This window comes from Miniopterus schreibersii (assembly GCF_964146895.1).
Source record: "Miniopterus schreibersii genome assembly, chromosome: 17".
Classification (NCBI taxonomy): Eukaryota; Metazoa; Chordata; class Mammalia; order Chiroptera; family Miniopteridae; genus Miniopterus; species Miniopterus schreibersii.
In genome coordinates, this window is record NC_138117.1 from 6,949,255 (window position 1) to 6,967,663 (window position 18,409).

The 18,409-nt window shown below is 43.4% G+C and overlaps 1 protein-coding gene across 3 annotated transcripts in view; it reads right to left on the minus strand.

Moving 5' to 3' along the window:
• Positions 1–18,409, minus strand: part of NCALD (neurocalcin delta) — a 204,036-nt gene that overhangs the window by 78,271 nt on the left and 107,356 nt on the right. For 2 of the 3 annotated variants that reach the window (XM_081116999.1, XM_081117001.1), the window contains exon 3: positions 17,587–17,672. The exons of the other annotated variant lie outside the window; for it this stretch is intronic. The gene's annotated coding sequence lies outside the window, so the exon portion shown is untranslated. The remainder of the gene's footprint in view (positions 1–17,586; positions 17,673–18,409) is intronic. 3 annotated transcript variants of the gene reach the window in all.

Sequence of the window (18,409 nt, forward strand, 5' to 3'; positions counted from 1 at the left end):
AAATTATGAAACATTAAAACATAAAGCACGGAGAAACCCACGTACACAGTCTCGGGGTTTAACAAATGCTGACACTTGCCACGGCAGCTTGCACACCCTTGTAAGACTGCCAGGCCCAGCACCGCTCTCTCCCATCTTTCCAGCCCTCGGGCAGCTCGGCCCTGTTTCTCAGCACCCTGACCTTTTCCTGCAGCTTCCTAAATCTCCAGGCTAAGGCCGCAAGCCCAGGATGGGAGCGCAGATCCTCCCCGGGCTCCTAGTTAATCGCGATTCTCATCATGTGAAGGTCACCACCCCTCCACCGAGGCTCCGATGATACGCCCGAGCCTGGCTTCGCGCTCAGGAGGGAGGGCGGGAGTGAACCGAACTGTCGACACCAGCTTCTCGATCAGAAGGCAACTTCAGATGCTTTCCCCCTCCTGAGGTTCAAGGACAATGGTCTTTTGCACAAATCCCACCCCAGAGAGAAAGAATGAACCAAATCCAGCTGGTGGCGGGATGCCGGGAGCAGGGAGTTCTAATCCTGGCAGCACTGGGCCGCCTGCCGGTCCCCTTTGAAACGGAATACCCCCTGGTCCTCAAGTGCAGTTAGGGCTATAAAGTACTTCCACACGCCTCCCTCCCTCCTGGATGCTGCCACCCGACGGCAACGATATCCTCGCAGACTGTCCTGTCGCCCACTGTGTCCCCAGCAGCCAGCACAGCTCCTGGTATACCGCAGGCCCAACCAGAAGTTTGCTAAAGAAATGAAGGAGAGAGGGGTGCCGGCAGTGACAGGTGGGAATCCGAAGGCAGGGCTGGGTGGGAGCCATGGGAGCAGCTTCTCAAAGGAGCTGGTCTGCAAACTGTTTCTTTCTTTCCTACACTGATTTCTTCTTTAGAATGTCAGGATGAAAAAAAAAGTCTGCTGAACTGAAGAGTGAGCTTAGTAAAGGACTTGATGTAAATATGTTTTTATTGATTTCAGAGAGAGGAAGGGAGAGGGAGAGGGAGAGAGAGAAACATCAGTGATGAGAGTCATTGATCGGCTGCCTCCTGCACGCCCCCTGCTGGGGATCGAGCCCACAACCCGCGCATGTGCCCTGACCGGGAATCGAACCGTGAGCCTCAGCTTGTGGGATGAAAGCTGAATAGACTCCTCTCTTCTCAAGAGACAATTATCTGCATCTGTTTAAACCTCCCCAGGGACCCCGACATCCCATCTAACCTCCTTTCCACCAACCCAGTGTGAAGTTAAGAAAACCAAACCCACTTGAAACACAAGCCCTTCCACATCAGAAGTCATGGGAGAGCCCGGCTGACCTGTGTCACCGCAGGAGACACCGAGAAGCAAAAAGGGACTTTTAGGAACAACTGCTGTTTCTAGGATTATAAGTCAGACTTAATGTCTGCGTGGTCCCAAGAGCCAGCTTGAGCCCCACAAGGTGAGGGATATAAAGTCCATTAAAAAATAAAACCTTTAATTCTACATGCTGTTGAGTGAGAAAGATGAAAGCATTCCCTGGGCGAAAGAGTCTGAATGGTTTGAAATGGGGTAGCCGGCCCTGCTTGGGGCCCCTCGGAGGGTCTGGATATGGAGCGGACAGACACCAGCTACCGGTGACAAGTGTGCGCACTGAGGACAAACAGCTTCTTTAAACAGATCAAATGATTCTCATGGTGACAGGACTGGAGACTCTCTTCTTCCAATATGGTTTCAAACAATTTGGTCACCTCTAACCTAGGACACGGGACAGTGTCTTGGGGGAGAGCTGGGACTCAGGCAGCTCCCACACTTACTTTCCTGCTGCCCGGATACTTTTTGTCCCCGCTCACTGCCTCCCCACGCCCCTCACATCCTGCACTTTGTCAGGCGACCTTCTGATTTCCCTGGTCTCTCCAGCAAGCCTTTTCATATTCTTGATTTGCATTCCTTCTAGCGTAAGACCAGCAATTGCTCAATAGTTTATTTATGCTTAAACGCAGGGCTAGCACAGCTATGACCCTGGAGTAGAACAACATGTTTTGATACAACGTCATCTGGCTTTTGTTTTAATTTCATAAGATATAGGTTAAGGCTGGGCCCATGAATCAATTATTAGGTAATAAGTGATTATAAATTCTTTGAAGGCTTCGTGACATAGGAAGGGAGGTGAGAAAATTAGTGTTCACCTAAAGGAGGTGCCTTGTCCCCAGCAAGTTAGTTGTCAAGGCCGCATGTGTGCTCAGGTCTTCGCTTTATGTCCAGGCACTATTTACTTATTCACTGTAGGGTACTGTGGTAGATGGAAGATACAATCTTTGTCCTCAAGAATTTACAATCACTTATTATCTCATAACTGTAGAGCTGTCATTACCCAAAAAATCCTTAAATTTGCAAAGGGATTTATCCCCAGGCTGCTCTGAAATAGTAAACAAGACGGTTACATTTCCTGACAACACCCAGTAATCATTCACAGGTTTTTATCTACCGCATTTGACACAGAATTAGAAGTTACTGTAAATTAAAATCATACAGAAACAAGGGTGATGTTTTATAGATATTATAATGTAAGTTAATGGGGGAAATGAATCAAATTATAAAAATTTGTTTTAGGTACAGTTGGTCAGAAACACAGTTATTATATAAATTAAAGTATATCTATACCATAATTAAAGTATGTTTATAAGTAATTATACAGTGTACTGTATCTATAAAGCATATCTATATAGTAATTATAAATTAGAGTGTATCTATACAGTAATTAATTATGACATTTCCTGGGACTTAGTGGATTTCCCTTAACCAAATTATCCCTAGAATTTGGGAGCTGGTTTCAAATGAATAGTGTTTTCTTAATTATGACCCAGGAAGCTTTTCTTAGGTTTTGATCTTTCTAAGTCTTGGGCAAAAGTTTGAAAATGTTTAGCATGTGCTTCACTTTACTGTGCTTTTTCTAAAAGTAAACTATTCAAATTACAAGCAAACATTAACTAGTGGTTAATTTCTAATAGCAAACTAAAGAAGGAACACCATTTTGATTAACATTTTTTAAAATGATAAATACCCAAGTACAGCTTTGCACATTTCTCACTAATTTGGTTATGTCACTTAGTATTTAATCTAACACTAATTTTTTCTAACAGGGACAAATAGAAGACTCTTTAAGCATTTTGGGAAGAGTCAACATCTGGTCACATGTCTTGCTCCTGGCTCCTTGAGAGTAAGGCCATGCGACTAAAACAAAACGTTTTCTCGCTTTCTCTGGCAGTTTGCACTTTTAAAGAAGGAATTAATAATCATAGATGTTTATTAAGCAAGTACTCTGCTCCAAACTTTCCCATGTTATTTTATTTCATCTTCACAATGACCTGATGAGGCAGGCGCCCCTGTTCCTCTCACACACAGGGGAGAAAGCGAAGGCCCAGGAAGGGAAGTCGAGTCTGCCAGTCCTCACAGCTGCTCAGCGGTGGTGCTGAGGCCAAATCCCAGCAGGCTGACCCCGGAGCCTCCTCAGAAGCCCACCAAGCTCCCCAGGCCCCACTCACTCCAGAGCCTTCTCACTGCCTCCCAGCAGGGTGGCCTGGGAGAAGGGAGCAGGTATATCGCTTGTGACTGCTTTTTCTCAACTGGGAGGTTTTCTTTGAACAGCTGGATTTATTTACTCAATCTGGATAGTGGTCTGTGACTGCAGAAGGAGGTTTCTTTCCATTTGTCAGCGTGGCCTCTGCCAAAGACTAGCTTTCAATTTTTAAAAAGATTGGATCTCTTTCCCTCACTTTTTGGAATGTCTTTAAAATCATGTTTCTCACTTAAAAAAACACACACAAGAAAACCAGGCTTCCTCTATCATCTGCTTTTCTCACCAGCCAGGAGGATCTGGGCTAGCATTCCTGCAGCAGTTATTCTTAGAGTCATAAAGGACTGCAAATTCAGGGATGATGCCTTGGGAGGACAGGTCCTCATTCCTCCATGGAAAACTCAGCTCCTTATCAATCCGCATATATTAATATGTCAGGTAGCCAGCAAGGGCTCTGAAAAGCACACAAGCATACTGAGAAGACAGAGGGGATGCCAGTGGAGGGCAGAGAACTGAAATTTATCGATCGCCGCCTTATAATCAGATTAGATACTTTTGAAAGCTTTTCCACATATGGTATACAATCTCCATTAGCCTCGATCAAGCTTATAAAACACATGAAGCAAGTTTACTTACTGCCATATGGTGGTTCTGGAAACAGTTTCAAGAAGCCTTTTGCTTCAAGGCCCTTGTGAAGGCAACTCTAAGCTCCGGTGCCTTTCTAGAGGCCAACGCAGTGAGTGAAAAGGTACCTACTCATATTCAGGAATATCAGCAACCAAGGAACAAGACTATGACCAAGAAGAGGCCTGGGCGTGCTGGGGTCCTGGGGTGACAGCACTGCCTAGGGTCAGTGGGTTACTTATGAACATTTGCAAGGAAGACTGGACTCTCAAACGCTGGTGAGGGAAGGGAGCACCAAGGCGAGAGGTGCAAGCGAGCTAGACATGTTAACGTGACAAGAAACAGCACCTATATAAAGATTTGACAGGAAAAGCTACATCGTGTGTGACTTGGTAGGACTGTTCTAACTTCCTAGAAGGACAAAGAATACTTGCAATCTCTATCTACCTTGAAGGCAAGGCTCAAAATAGGATCGTTAATGGGTTAGTCATCAAGACAGGTTAGAGAGACGTAAGCCAGTGGCTCCCAGCAGCAGGTGGGACCCAAGAACTCAGAAACGAGAAGCCAAGCTCCCCCCCCGATCAACGACAGACCTGCAGAGGGGTACACCTCAGACTGTGCACGTACAACCTGACTCTACATCCAGGCCTTGGCTTTCCAGAATAGGAGAGATTTCAAACAATGAAAACTCACTTGATCTTCACTTCATTTTAACCAATGAAATCTTATCATTGTTGCCACTCAGATTTATACCCAAGAATCGACCGAAGAAAACAGATTGAACTTCCTTCCCCGCTGTGTTTGTTGGGGGTTGCGGTGCTCCTCTGACTTGTGTGTCTACGTGAGCATTCCTGGGGGGCCGGGGGCATTCCCGGCCTCTCTCCTCCCTTCCTCCCTGATTAGGGAGAAGCAGTGTTTTCTTGAATCGGTGCTTGGGGATAGGGCTTCCATCTAGACGCTTGTTTGGGGCAGCCTCAACTATTAATCCCTAAGCGTATAGGCTCAAAAGATACTGTTTCAATGAAAGACTTATACCAAAGTTCACACGTATATTTTCATTTTTACATGTCAGGTTTGTGCAGTGGCCAAAGGCCAGGTACTCTTAGCACGACAGTATTTAAGAAATCCACCCACTCATGTGTTAGTTACCAAATGATTCAGGAGCGGGCCACAGGGATGATTTCGTGAAATCACGACAAACCAGACAGATGTAGGGGAAAACAACATCTTACTGGGGCTCGATGCCATGCATCTCTTTTGACAAGCTTCAAACCAAATTTCCCTGTATCAGATTTCTTAAATATTTACTTGTGTCTTATGTTCCCAGGAAACAGACATCATACTATGTTATTCTACAGTTCAAAAATTGAGGAAATTAAAAACAGAAAATACGCCAGGCTGTTAGTACGGGCACACTGCTAACCCACCAGGATGAGGAAGGACCAATTAGACACCCTGATATTTTCAACTCAGCCTCCACCCCCCACCCCCAATTCATATACTTAGAGAAAAAGTCCCCATCGGAAACATGATTGGCTCAGTGGGTTAGACCTATAGAACAATGCCTCTCTTCCTAAGGAGACAACAGTGCTAAAGCTGGCTGTTGGGGAGGAAGGCAGAAGAAATACCGACTAAGAAAATATTTTCCCACAGTTTCTACTTTAACTTAGGGGATTTTCTTACATTTCGACTTGGTTGTATATATACTTACCACAAGTCACTTTGTTCACATAAAGTTCACAGGAAACAAACAAACTAGAATCAAAATCACATGAAAGAACCTGTTTTATCTTTTTCCTTCTTTCTCTCTTTCTGGTCCAATGATCTGAGTTGTTGCTGTACTTGATTCATTCCGGGAACCAGCCCAGGACAGCGAGCTGAGCTGTCAGATGCACACGGACGCAGTGGCCCGCGCGGTGCGGTGACCGCTCTCCTGGAGAGGCCATCTCACCGTGGCTGCTGCCGAGATCCACGGACTCCACACGAAGGCTGGTTTTTTAAATTTTTTATGTGTTTTTAAAAATAGTTTATAGATTTTTAGAGAGAGAGGAAGGGGGAGGGGGAGAGAGATAGAAACATCAATGAGAGAGAAACATCATGGATCGGCAGCCTCTGCACCGCCCCCACTGAGGATCGAACCTGCAGTCTGAGTATGTGTCATGAGCAGGAATCGAACCAGTGACCTCTTGGTTCCTGGGTCAGTATCAACCGCTGAGCCACACCGGGTGGACTACACAAAGGTTTGACTTGGTCAAAGTCTTGACATGGTCTTGAAGATTCTGAAAAGTCAAGACATATGCAAAAGTGGTCTCTCTCTCTCTCTCTCCCTCCCTCTCAGGGGGAAGACCTGGAGAAATAAGATTTTGTCCACAGATCTGCCTCTAAAGAGAGACAAAGATAAAATGGAGAAGTAAATAGAGAAAGGGGTAAGGGGGCCTTCAAGGGACAATGCTCTGACCAAACAAAGAAAAAAGAATTAAAACATCTTCATAAGTTATCTAAAGAACATCTGGTAGAAATTGACCTGAAGATGTAATTTCAAACGAGTGTTTTCTCAAACCTGGAAAGAAACCAAAACCTTATAAATATTCTAGTTGAGGTTTTGGAAGAGCAGTAGATGAGACTGCATTTCATGTGCTTTGAGTGCAATTTAATTCTTGGGATTTTCCTAAATTCATCTCAGGAAAGGGTCATCAATAGCATTCTTGGCAAAGCTTGACAAAGAGCTTCTTGTCGTTTGGCTCACTCTGTGCTCTTGGATGTATGGACCATGCCCAGTCTTCTCAGAGCCTCCCAAGTCCTGTCCTCTTTTGGGAAGGATGGAAATCATATCAGCACTCTCTCTGAGCACTATATTGAAACAGAAAGATCTGGAAAAATACAAAACAACATGGAAATTTTTCCTCATTGGCCTTGGTGCAGCTGACTTGGCTCCTAATATTCCCCCATCCCAAGCCCAATGCTGTGGTACTAGGGCTCATCAGCGTCTACAGAAGACCAGCGCCATGCATGCTGGACCCATCTGCAGGCACTTACTCAGGTGTGTGCCAGGGGAGATGTTCCTAAACAGAGATATTTTAATCCTCTGGAATTCAGATTTTTATTTTAAAAAATGTATTCTTTAACTGTGACTGACCCTTGCACATATGTGGGTTTGAATCATTCGGGTCTGCATTATGATAAAGGCGAAAGCCATCCCCTTTCTTTATTAAATGTGCAAAGATGCGAGAGAAAACCTAAACTCTTTTCTGTCTGATAGTATTAAATCCGTCTTTGGTGCCAAAGCCATATGTCATGAAGAAGCTACCTTGTTGAGAGCATGATCCCATTAGCAGGAAGTTTATCAGAGAATCCATCCCTCGGGTGACCCTCGGGTGTATCCAATCAGTTCTCACACCAGGAATGAGAGACCAGAAGTCAAAAAAGAGCAGGAAGCCACCTCTGCGGAGTCTCTTACCTTTCACTGAATGCTGTTTATTTGAGCAGCTGTATTTCCCTCCAGTATTTCCCTTCCACACTCTTGTTTTCCTGCCCCTTTTCTCACACCAGTTAACTGCTCTTTCTTTCCAGCCCTTTCCTCTGCTGCTGACTCCTATTTTTTAAGCCAGCTGTTTCCATCTCCCTTTGGGCCTTTCCCTCAGAGGAAGGCTTAGACATGTCTGTACTTTATTCCAAACCAGAATGAAGTGAACAACCCCCAATGCGTTAGCACAGGATCTCCAATATTTTCATCGAGAGGAATGGCTTTTTATTTCTTCCCAAGCTCCGAGATCCCCGGGTGAGAGGCACAGATGGCAGTGAAATCTGCAGGGCTCTGCCCCTCACCTTTGCAGAGGTGTTTCTCAAAGCAGGGAGAGCACACCACCAATGTTCCTGGAGACAACTTTAGGTTGTGCATAGTTATGGCGGATTTGAGTTGGGTAGTGATTGTAATGTGCATTAGAAAAAATACAGCTGGCACACCAAATCTGCAATTGCACAGCTCTTACTGCTTAAAGTGAAAATATAGAGGGGGAGTGGCTGAAAGAAAGATATTAAGTAAAAAGGAGTACAGCTAGAAGGTGGATATGGTAAAGATCAGGAAGATGGGACATGAGTACTAAAGCTCGGGAAACACCCTTTGATGGAAATGACTGGAACGCAGAAGAATGGGACATGATGTCAGCCCCGGCCACACGCCCTCAGACTTAGGGCAGAGGGCGGGAAAGCAGCTGTCACACAGGCTGAGACTCAGATTTCACACCAGGGACCAAAACACGCAGAAATGCTTCTGAAGGGATGAATCAAAGAAATATCCTGCCGTAACCAAGGATAACACTGCCATTAAATCTACAGTTAGAAGCACCGTGGTATAAACCATTTAGAGGCTAAAAAGCCTCTAGTTTGGGTTTGTCTGATATTTTCTCACGATTAGACTGAGATTAGGGATTTGGGGAAGCATACCACCCAGGGGAATAGCCCTTCTCGTTGCATCATATCAGGGGGTAGATGCTATCAGTATGACTTATCTGTAGTGATATTAGCCTGGACCCCTTGTTTAAGTCAGTGTCTGTGAGGTAGATCAACTAAAAAGTTCCTCTCTCTATTGTTTTTATACTCTACTTGTTACACACATGAGTCCAGCCTACACCCAAAGAAAATTAAGCTTTATTTCCTACATAAAGAATAATTAAAGAATCCGTGACATACGTTAAAACTACATATTTGGGGAGTAATTAGTAATTATTTGGGGAGAGACGCTTTGAGACTATGCAAATATCTCTCTTCTCCTTAAAGGGTGCCCACTAATCTTAGGATTCACCGGTGGATCTCATCTCTCATCTGCAGCAATTGTTGCTCTGATGTTCGAATGATGATATTCTGTTGCCCTATTTCTTTCTCATTCATAGTTTGCAAATCTTATATAAGAAATATTCGCTCTTTCTCTCATCTTATTGTTTATTTATTTGCTCTGTTATTTATTTATATAAGGATGGACTCACTTATATTTATTTCAATCTTTCCGTGATAACCTAATATTATCATTACTTACTTTTGGGGCTCAAATTGTTCCAGCATTGTCTATAGGAAACTTTCGGGTTGACCCTACCGTCCCTCCAACCAATATTCACTGGACACATACCACGCATGTAGCGTGGTTCTAGACACTAGAGAATTAGCAATGAAGAAAAGACGCCATGTCCTTGATGTCTTGGAGGTTTACACTCTAATGGGGAAGAAAACTCTAGAATCTGACATTGCAAACCACCGATGTCTAAATGTCAGCTGAGTGGCGGTGCAGGATGCTAGACGGCACGCCGGGAGCGGTTTCCAGCGGGGAGGCCAGCTGTGGTCCTGTGGCTTCCTGCCCAACAGCCAGGCCCCAGCTGAACAGCTGGACTTTCCTTATGCAATTTTTAAATTCCTCTCCCCTTCCTGAGAAGAAGAGGGAAGGGAGGAGGGGAAGGAGGGGAGAAAGCAAATGAGCCAGAAAGAAAGCGAGGAAGGACTGGGAGGAATGATTCCCCTACCGCATATTTAAACGCCAACCCTTCCTGAGCTGTGCCAGGGTAACTGCTTGCCTATGTTAATAGCTTTATTACTATTACATCGTTACGTTGACAACATAACTGCATAATCATAATGGCAGGCCAGCACCCAGAGTGGCACATGCCAGGAAGGGGCTAGACACCAACTGGATCCCACTGTCTCCTCAATTCCGTGAGACAAGCACTATTGTTTTGCATTTCACAGGTGAAGAGCTGGATGCTCACAGAGCTAGTCATTCGCTCCAAGTCCCACAGTTAGTAAGTAACAGAGCCCAGGCACAGATGTTCGTGGTTTGGACCCCAAAGTCCTGGCCCTTCTCCCTGCTTTCAGGGAGCCCCTTTCCCCCAAAGGAAGCACCAGCTGGCTAGGGCTGCCCAGGCCATGCAGCCTTCAGACAAGATTTCCTTCCACAGCAGTAGACCTTCTTGCTGACCCTATCCCTTTTATTACTTCATTGTGAGTATTTTTTCTCTGCCTCTCCCCCCCCCCCCCCAGTGGTCTGTATCCCCTGGTTACTAGGATAACAGATAGTTGAGTGATATTTGCTGGACTCCCAGTCTCGCTATCTTTCCCAGCACCTCTCAGCCTTTTAATTCTCTCCTCATTATTTAAGCCAGCATGGAGCAATTTTCTAAGACATCCAATTAGCAAGTGCACAGAAAGGACTGGGTCCATAATTAATTAGGGATCTAGGACACAACAAAGCAAAAGCAAAGCCAAGGATGGGAAAGGCACGGGAAACCGACCCTGCAGGAGTAAGATGCGCACAGTCTAGGATCCTTCCTCAAGAGAGACAAAGAATCCAACAGTCCACTCGCTGGTTCAAATCCCCAAAGCTCCTCCACATGTGCTGGGATTGAAGAGACATCAATCGTTGGGTGACGATCGAAAGTGGAACATCGCCCCCTCCGGGATGAATGGCTGCCTTTGTTCTAGCGCTGAACTGATTCTTTCCCCATTGTTTTCATGTGGGGAAGGTTGGCCTCTCTTTCCTTCCTCAATTGTTCCAGCCTCTTTAGAGACAGTCTTTCCTACAAGGTGGCCCCAACCCCTAGGATTTCTTGCTTTTCATTAAAGCAGAAGTCAAGTTAGAACACCAGGATTTAAGAGGCCGATCTAGGGTGACTGTGGAGGCAGAGAAAGGGGAGATGGTAGAATGCCAGGATTCTCAGAGGTACAGCCACTGTTCTTACTTGGAGAAGGTAGGAGGGCTTGGGTGGAAGTCCATCCAGATCAAATTCACCCCCAACACCAGCTTGTCCTCCAACAGCCATGGTGAAGTTTAAATGACAGGGGAGTGCGAGCACTGTTATTAGTGAAAGCGTTACCTTTTCATTAGGGGGAAATAGAAATGATGTTCACCTTTGGTTATTATGGACTCTAGTCACTGCTGAAAGACCAGAGCCAGAAAAAGAAGCAGTCTGAAAGGTATTACAGCAAGTTCCCACATCTCACAGGGGTGACACAGCCACCATCACATACTTGGCAGCAGTGAAAATTAGAAGCCTTATGTAGAACATTAGAGTTCAAGGAACCTTTTCCTACTTTTCCTTACCTGCAGCTGGATTTCCTTTTGGCTCTAGATTGGGCGAAGGCCAGCTTTCAGGGCTGGTCTCCGTACTTAAGGAGCATATCTCCACCCACCCACCCACCACCGGCTAAGCACTCTGCTCATTACCATGGCAATGGATCTAAGCAATGCCAGATGAAAGCGAAGGAAAAGGCAGATACCCACCAGGACATTTCTAAGACACGCTAGTTGGTGCTGCTGCTCAAAAGAGTAAATGCTGTGATGCATGTTGCTAAGCAATGTTGCATTTTCAGTCCTTAATAACTCCATTAGCGACACAGGATGGGACAGGCTACGTTTTGAGAATGATAAGATGATTTGCTTACTTCTGTGAGCCTCAGCAACCAGGGCTTCCACACAAAGCAGAAGCGATTGTCCTTTGTGCCCTGGTGGGGATGCGCATTAGAACTCAGTGGCGACTGTCCTGCCAGGAGGTCTAAGGGCTCTCTGCCGGCCCACTCCCCACAGTGCCCTCGAGGCTTAAAAAACAAATGGATTAATACATAAGCACGCATTCTTCCCATGAAATGTCTCCTCTCCACTCTTGCATTTGTATATGTAGAAGTGCTAGAAAATTGTGAATTTTAAATGCACTTAAAGATTTGGAGTGAAATGAGTCTACAAGTGTTTACCCTTCTGATTCAAAGATAACACTGGTTTGGGGGATCGTGTGTGAGGGTGGCTGCTCTGTAGGCCAGTTCCAAATCCTGCATTGATGACGACGGTCCTTCAGCTTATAGATACTAGAAAGTTGCTCAGATTTAGCTGCCAACTAGTGGCTTCTGCCTCCTTTTCCCAGTATCCCCTGGTTACCCAAAATTCTCAGTTACCCAGAAGTCACAGTATCCAGTATTCCCCACATACTCAGTATTTTCCAGCTACTGCATAAGTCTTAGGCAGAAGTAATTTGCAAAAAATATAACCTTTTCAGCAGGATTCTAACAATGGAACTCTGGAACTTTTCATCTCCTTAGACAAGCAACGCTGCACAAAAGACACTACTGTGTAAAAGTTAGAGCACAGAGTCAGGGCGGAGTCAGACTCCCGAGGGGGAGTCTCAATGACACAATTTCCCATAGAAGTGACTTTGGGCAAATTAATGTCTTCGTGCCCCCATTTCTCACCTGCTATTGCAATGGTTAAATAAGTTGATTTAAATAAGTTGATTTGTGTAAAGCGCTTAAAACAGTGCCTCCTTCTGGTACTTTCTGGCTCTGGGGCAAAGCAACATAAGTATTTGCAAGTCTTCAACGACCAACCCCCCCCCCCAATTAAAATAAGCAAATACCACAGTTTGTAAACAGAAAGAAAGCTGACTCCAGAATGCACCCGTAGGATCTGTATTTACTGCTTTTATATTTCAGAGGAAGCCAATGATCTAATGAAACTAGAAATAGCCAAATTTTGAATTCCTATAACATCAAACTGTTACTAATTACGGTTCTGGTCATCAGCCATATGTTTCCCAGAAATAAAAGATGTTCCATGGAAAAGTAAGTAGCTAATAAGGATAGGAAAAACATATATAGTAAACGGCCTTGTTTTTCTTGGCTGCTAACTTTAATGTAATGAAATATCCAATGAAAAAACATGAACGTTGAACTGCAGCTACTTCTACACGTCGGAAAGACTCTTGAATGATTGAAAGTTAGAGAATTATGTTCAAACAGCATTGTCAAGTAATTTCTTTTGAATCCGCTACATTTTAAATTTTGAAAAATGTTCCTCAGGTCTCAGGTGTTTTTCCCAGTAGAAATTACAGTGGTAGATGTTAAACTAACTCCATGTGATTCTCATTTCAGAAAAGCCATTTTGGACTGCTTAAGCGTGTCAATGTATCCCCTCGAGTCGCATTAAAAAAAAAGCCATTTCAGATTTAAATATAGCTTTTTTGTGTGGGTTGCTTTTTTTTTTTTTTCCTACTAGGGAATACATTCTCTGAGACAATTTCTCAATATTGCTATTTAACAGGCTAAGTGTTTTAGATTTTTAAAAATCTCCCTTTGTTTCACTTAAATCTGATTTAAGTGGATTTTTGCAACTAGCTGGTGAAAGAAAATTAAATTATTGATCAAGTGATCTTCATTTATAAAGGCCATACCAGCACGAGGAAGCTGGAGGTATGTTTTACTTCAGTACATTTTATACTAAAGAGCATGTATTTTTTTAAAAAATCAGTCTGATATTCTCATTCATTCCTACTTTCTGAGGCAGATAAGGCACGCTGATCGTGTAGGTGCTAAAAAGTGATCAAGGTCTGATCCAAGCTACTTTGGAGACAGGTGCTGTTATCTGTAGTGTGATAGCACCACTTATAATAAGTGTGCTTACGATGTGACAGGCAATGACAGGTGCCAGGATTATAGTGATGAAAATAGCAGACCTAGGCCCTGTCCTCATGGAGCTTAGAGTCTAGGGCGGTGCTGCTTCAAGTGTGGCCTGTGGACCAGCACTACCCCCAGAACTATCTCTTATCAGACTGCAAGAGGAAGTACAGGTATTGCAAGTAATCCGTCGGACACTTTTACAGCAGCTGGGCATTGTTACAACAGCCAACGTGCGACCGAGTGGAAGGTGTGGTCAGGTGGACTCACCTCGCCTCACTGAATGATCGTCACTCTTGCATATGAATTTCACATGGTGGGATCTAAGGACTGGTCATGGACAGGAGGACACATATTGGCCATTGATAAACTGGAAATTAAAAAAAAATCTATTCCTTCCAATAGACAGTTTGAGAAGCACTAGTCTAGTGCATTATAGGAAAGACAGTGGGGGGAGAGAGAGAGAGAGGGAAGGGAGGGGGAAAGAGAGCTTAATTCCAACTGAGAAAATCTGAGAAACGTTTCGTGGGAAAAATTATTCTTTTTTTAATGTTAGGTTTCTTGGAATTTCAATATATATTACCAACTGCTTTGAAGAAAGTCCAACAAAGAAAAAAGGCTTATGCTACTGATCAATAGAATGGAAGGGACTTGATTTTCCTTTGTCTCTTCTGTTTTCCAAGAATTGAACGAGTAATCGAAGAAAGATTAAAAAATGAAGATCCGATAAAGAGGGAAAAACAAAGTCAAGATAATCCAAATTTCAGTTCCGCCCCTGCGTTAGTGAGCATGGGCCATATTTCTTTTTTTCCTTTTTTTTAATCGAATGTATTGGGGTGACATTGGTTGATAAAATTATACAGGTTTCAAGGGTACAACTCTCACATCGATGTTCCTCCCCCCCTTCCCTTCCACTCTCTCTAAAAATCAGTGGGGGGAAAAATATCCTCACGCCTTAAGTGAGGATTAAAAATAAATAAATAAGTAAATAAAATAAATGAGTGAGTGAGTGAATGAACGAATGAAATCTCCCACACAGCAGAGTCATTAGACAACTGCAGACGTCCTTTATCTTCACGCTCATGACAGGAGGCAACAGGACTCACTGTGTGTCACTAGCTATCCATATCCACTCCTTCATTCTCTAGGTCTTTCATGATCGGCCCCGGCCACCTTTCCGGCGTCCCTCACGCCAGGCCCCCCTGCTCCCCAGCAACACTGGCCTTGGTTCAGTTCCCAGAAAGCTCCATGCTCTCTTCTGTCTCAGAGCCTCTGCCCAGAACCCCCTCCTCTCCTTCCCCAGCCCCCCAGATTTCTTCAGGAAGGCCTCCCTGATCACCACTTACACTAGGTGTATGCCTGTATTTTATAGTTTCATGGCTTCTCGTGTTTGGTTTGGTTTGGCTTTCACCAGAGGGCTTATTACATTTGTGAAATATATTTGTGTAATTATTTGATTCATGTCTCTCCCCGCCCCGTACCACTCGGCTGTGGGCAGAAGCCATGTCTGTCTCGCTTCCCTTCCCATTAATGTCATCATCACTTGGCGCAGTGCCTGTCAGACAGCAAGCGCTCAACCAATATTTATTGAGTGAATAAGTGAATTGTGTTTCTAGGGGTATAATCCGTTTCCAAGTCTATGAGTCCATGTTCCACTGTATCATTCTTCTTTGGGCTCAAGTTAAGTTCTTAATTGACACTTTTTGGTTAATTGAAATCATCATTTATCTACTGCAAACTACAGTCTCTGAAGCCTATGGCATGAAAAGGACTTGTTAAAACTGCTGAGAAATCACTGCTTTTTATTCTTTTTTCTACATACTAATAAACAAGCAGTTTGCTTTTCCCCCCCACTTAATTTGTTGGCTGTTTGGGCATTAAGAACATAACGGGATGGGAAAGGGCGGCCAGGAAATCAGTTATTTGGCTAGTGAGTATTTGTTTCTATGTCTGTATCTGAAAACATCTGGAGGCATATCCTAATTATCATCTGGATATCTGGAGTCTTGTGCCCTCAGCCTCAGAGATAATTTAGCCCCATTACTGTTCCTGAACGAAAGATACTCTGTTGACAAAATAGGTGTTTTCGATAGAGGAGAATTTATGGAATATTAAAAATAAAGAGCAGTGAACTCCTAGACTAAGAGGATTAGATAGTATTCCTTTAAAGACGGGGAGCAAGAAAGAGGTCTTTAATGCAGAGAACTGTAGGAAAATATAATTCCATATAATATCCCATAACTAAGAAGTTAGTCACATAGGAAACCTTGGAAAAAGTATGAGATTCTTGGGGATCCAGACAAAATGATTCCAGCCTAAGGGAGCTAAAGAGAGACACCTAGACAACAGGAAAGCAGAAATAACTGTAAACTTGAAATTTATTTATATGCTTCACTTTAAAGTAGTTAACACAGATATCTCCCCTACCTCCTGTTATCAGGACCTCTGTCACTAGGCCATTTTTATTCGAGCGTGTGGATCTCTTAAACACAACTCCAGAAATCCCTGGACGCTTGAGGGGAAGCAGAAACGACCGGAGGCCCAGAGCGGACACGCTGCTTCTCTCCCCCTCCAGGTCCGGGGGGAGGTTCTCATGCTGAACCACACTCAAGCTTTATTCCCTTCCGGCATTTTCTTACTATTCTATAGTTTGATGTTAAGAAAGATCCAAGGAACTGATGCCATGGCTACTGCCACATTTAGGGGTGCGATAGCCACATGCAGTTCAACCAGAGAATCACAAGAAGTAACAGCCCCTCGGGCTGCCTGATCCCTTCCAACTAAACTGCACAATTCTATCTTGGCCTCCAGGAGAAATGCACTGGGGTGGAGACTTACTTCTGCATGTCACGAGGAGAGGAAAAAACCACAGAACCTTAGATTTTGCTTAGCACAACTTCAAATATTTCTTTACTGCTCTATAGATCTCACTGAGAGGACTGGACTACCAAATTTGGAATAAAGACTTTGCACTTTCACTTTCTGTGACCTTCAGATGAGCCATGTTGCTCACCTAATAATAAACCAGAGACTTGATGGGGTTAAAGAAGGTGGGATGATCAAATACAGTTATGTTTCATTTTACATCAACTTCTCTCCCTCCCCTGCAATAGCAATAAAATACAAAATAAGAATTGGTTCTTGCCCACATTTATTTTCTTTTTATCCTTTGCTCCTCAGATAAAACTATTTGGCCAAGTAAATATTAGATTAATATTCATGCCTTGTTTACAAACAGCCACACACAAAAAGTATTTCCAGGGCCTAAGCCCTATCACTTTGCTTCCAAATCCTGGCTGGCTCTCATTAGGGGCCACAAGCATATTTTGAAAAATATCCATAAAATTAATATACCAGATTTCCTTTCTGAGAAGCCAATTTCCTAAATATTCAACAAGATGGCTTCTGAGACCCACAACAACACATTAGGAAAGCAATGATGTTCCTGTCTTAATAGGAAATTCACTATTGTGGTTGCTGCTATAATGATTTCACTACAGGAGAATTTCAGAAGAATCCTTTCTGAATTAGAAAACATCCCATCCTCCTGGTGCACAGTATCCTCTTAAAGTTTTCATGCCAAATGAGGAGATTTGGGAAGAAGGGAGGGGCACAGACATATTGCCTTTTTTTCCCAGGAAGCAAGACAGATTTTTACTTCATTTTCAGTTATCCTGCTTTGTTCTGACTTTTAAGTAAATTTCTTACACTTAAATAAAGTTTCTATTTAATCAGAGTCACCAGAGAAGAGAATTTTTAAAAAAATTAGAATGGGTACATATTTTCTTTTCCGTAACATAAATTTACCGAGAGTTAAAAATGGAAATGTATACCCCATGACGAAGCCTTAATGACACATATAAGCTAGCATTTTCCATTTACCAAACGCCAAAACATATAGACACACAACAACCTAACTAGGATGCAATAACTGCATTGTGAATCTTCATTGGCACAATTGAAAACTCAGGCATTCAGAGAGGTTAAGAAAGTAACTCACAATACGCAGCCTCGCAGAGCCTGAGTCCCGGAGCCTCCCACGGTATCACGGCAGAGCTGACCACCAGCAGTTCTGTGGCCCTGCAACTGAGATCACTCATAGTTAATGACTACTTCACTTGAAGAGTTGACAGCTCAGAAAAGCGGTTTATGTGAGGCTCTTTTAATTCTTCTGAAGCTGCCTTTGCCAACAGGAAACAGGAAACATACCTACAAGAACACTGACATATTTCAGCCTATGGGTCTTTGTGGCTCAAAGTACTCAGGGGTGAATCTTGTATTACAGGGGGTGATAGGTACAGTCCTCAGAAGAGCAGGACTCATGTCCTGGCATTTCACGGTCTAAAGTCCTTTGGACAGATGCTATGCAGGTAATTTTTTATTGGGAGAAACAAGCATTCTTAGTAACATTCAGGCCTTATGGCCTTAATCCTGGAAGGACTATAAACTTTAGAATAAATTCATGTATATATACACATATGTATGTATTTTTTATATATATGTATATATATACACACACACATAACAATGTAATATATTAAGTAATATATTATTTTAAATATATACATTATTTAAAGTAATAAATAACATGTAAAATAATATATATAATTTTTTCCTGAAATATATGGAGAAACTATCATTCAGCAATCTTCTGGATGTAAGTAACAGAAAACCCAACTCAAACTCACTTATACAAATAAACAACAAAACCAAAAGACTTTGGTTCATTGAACTGGGGGGAAAGCCAGACGGAGGGCTGGTTTTGGGAAACCGGAGGCTCATCACATCATCTGATCTCTGCAGTTCTCTGGGCACAGGTGTTC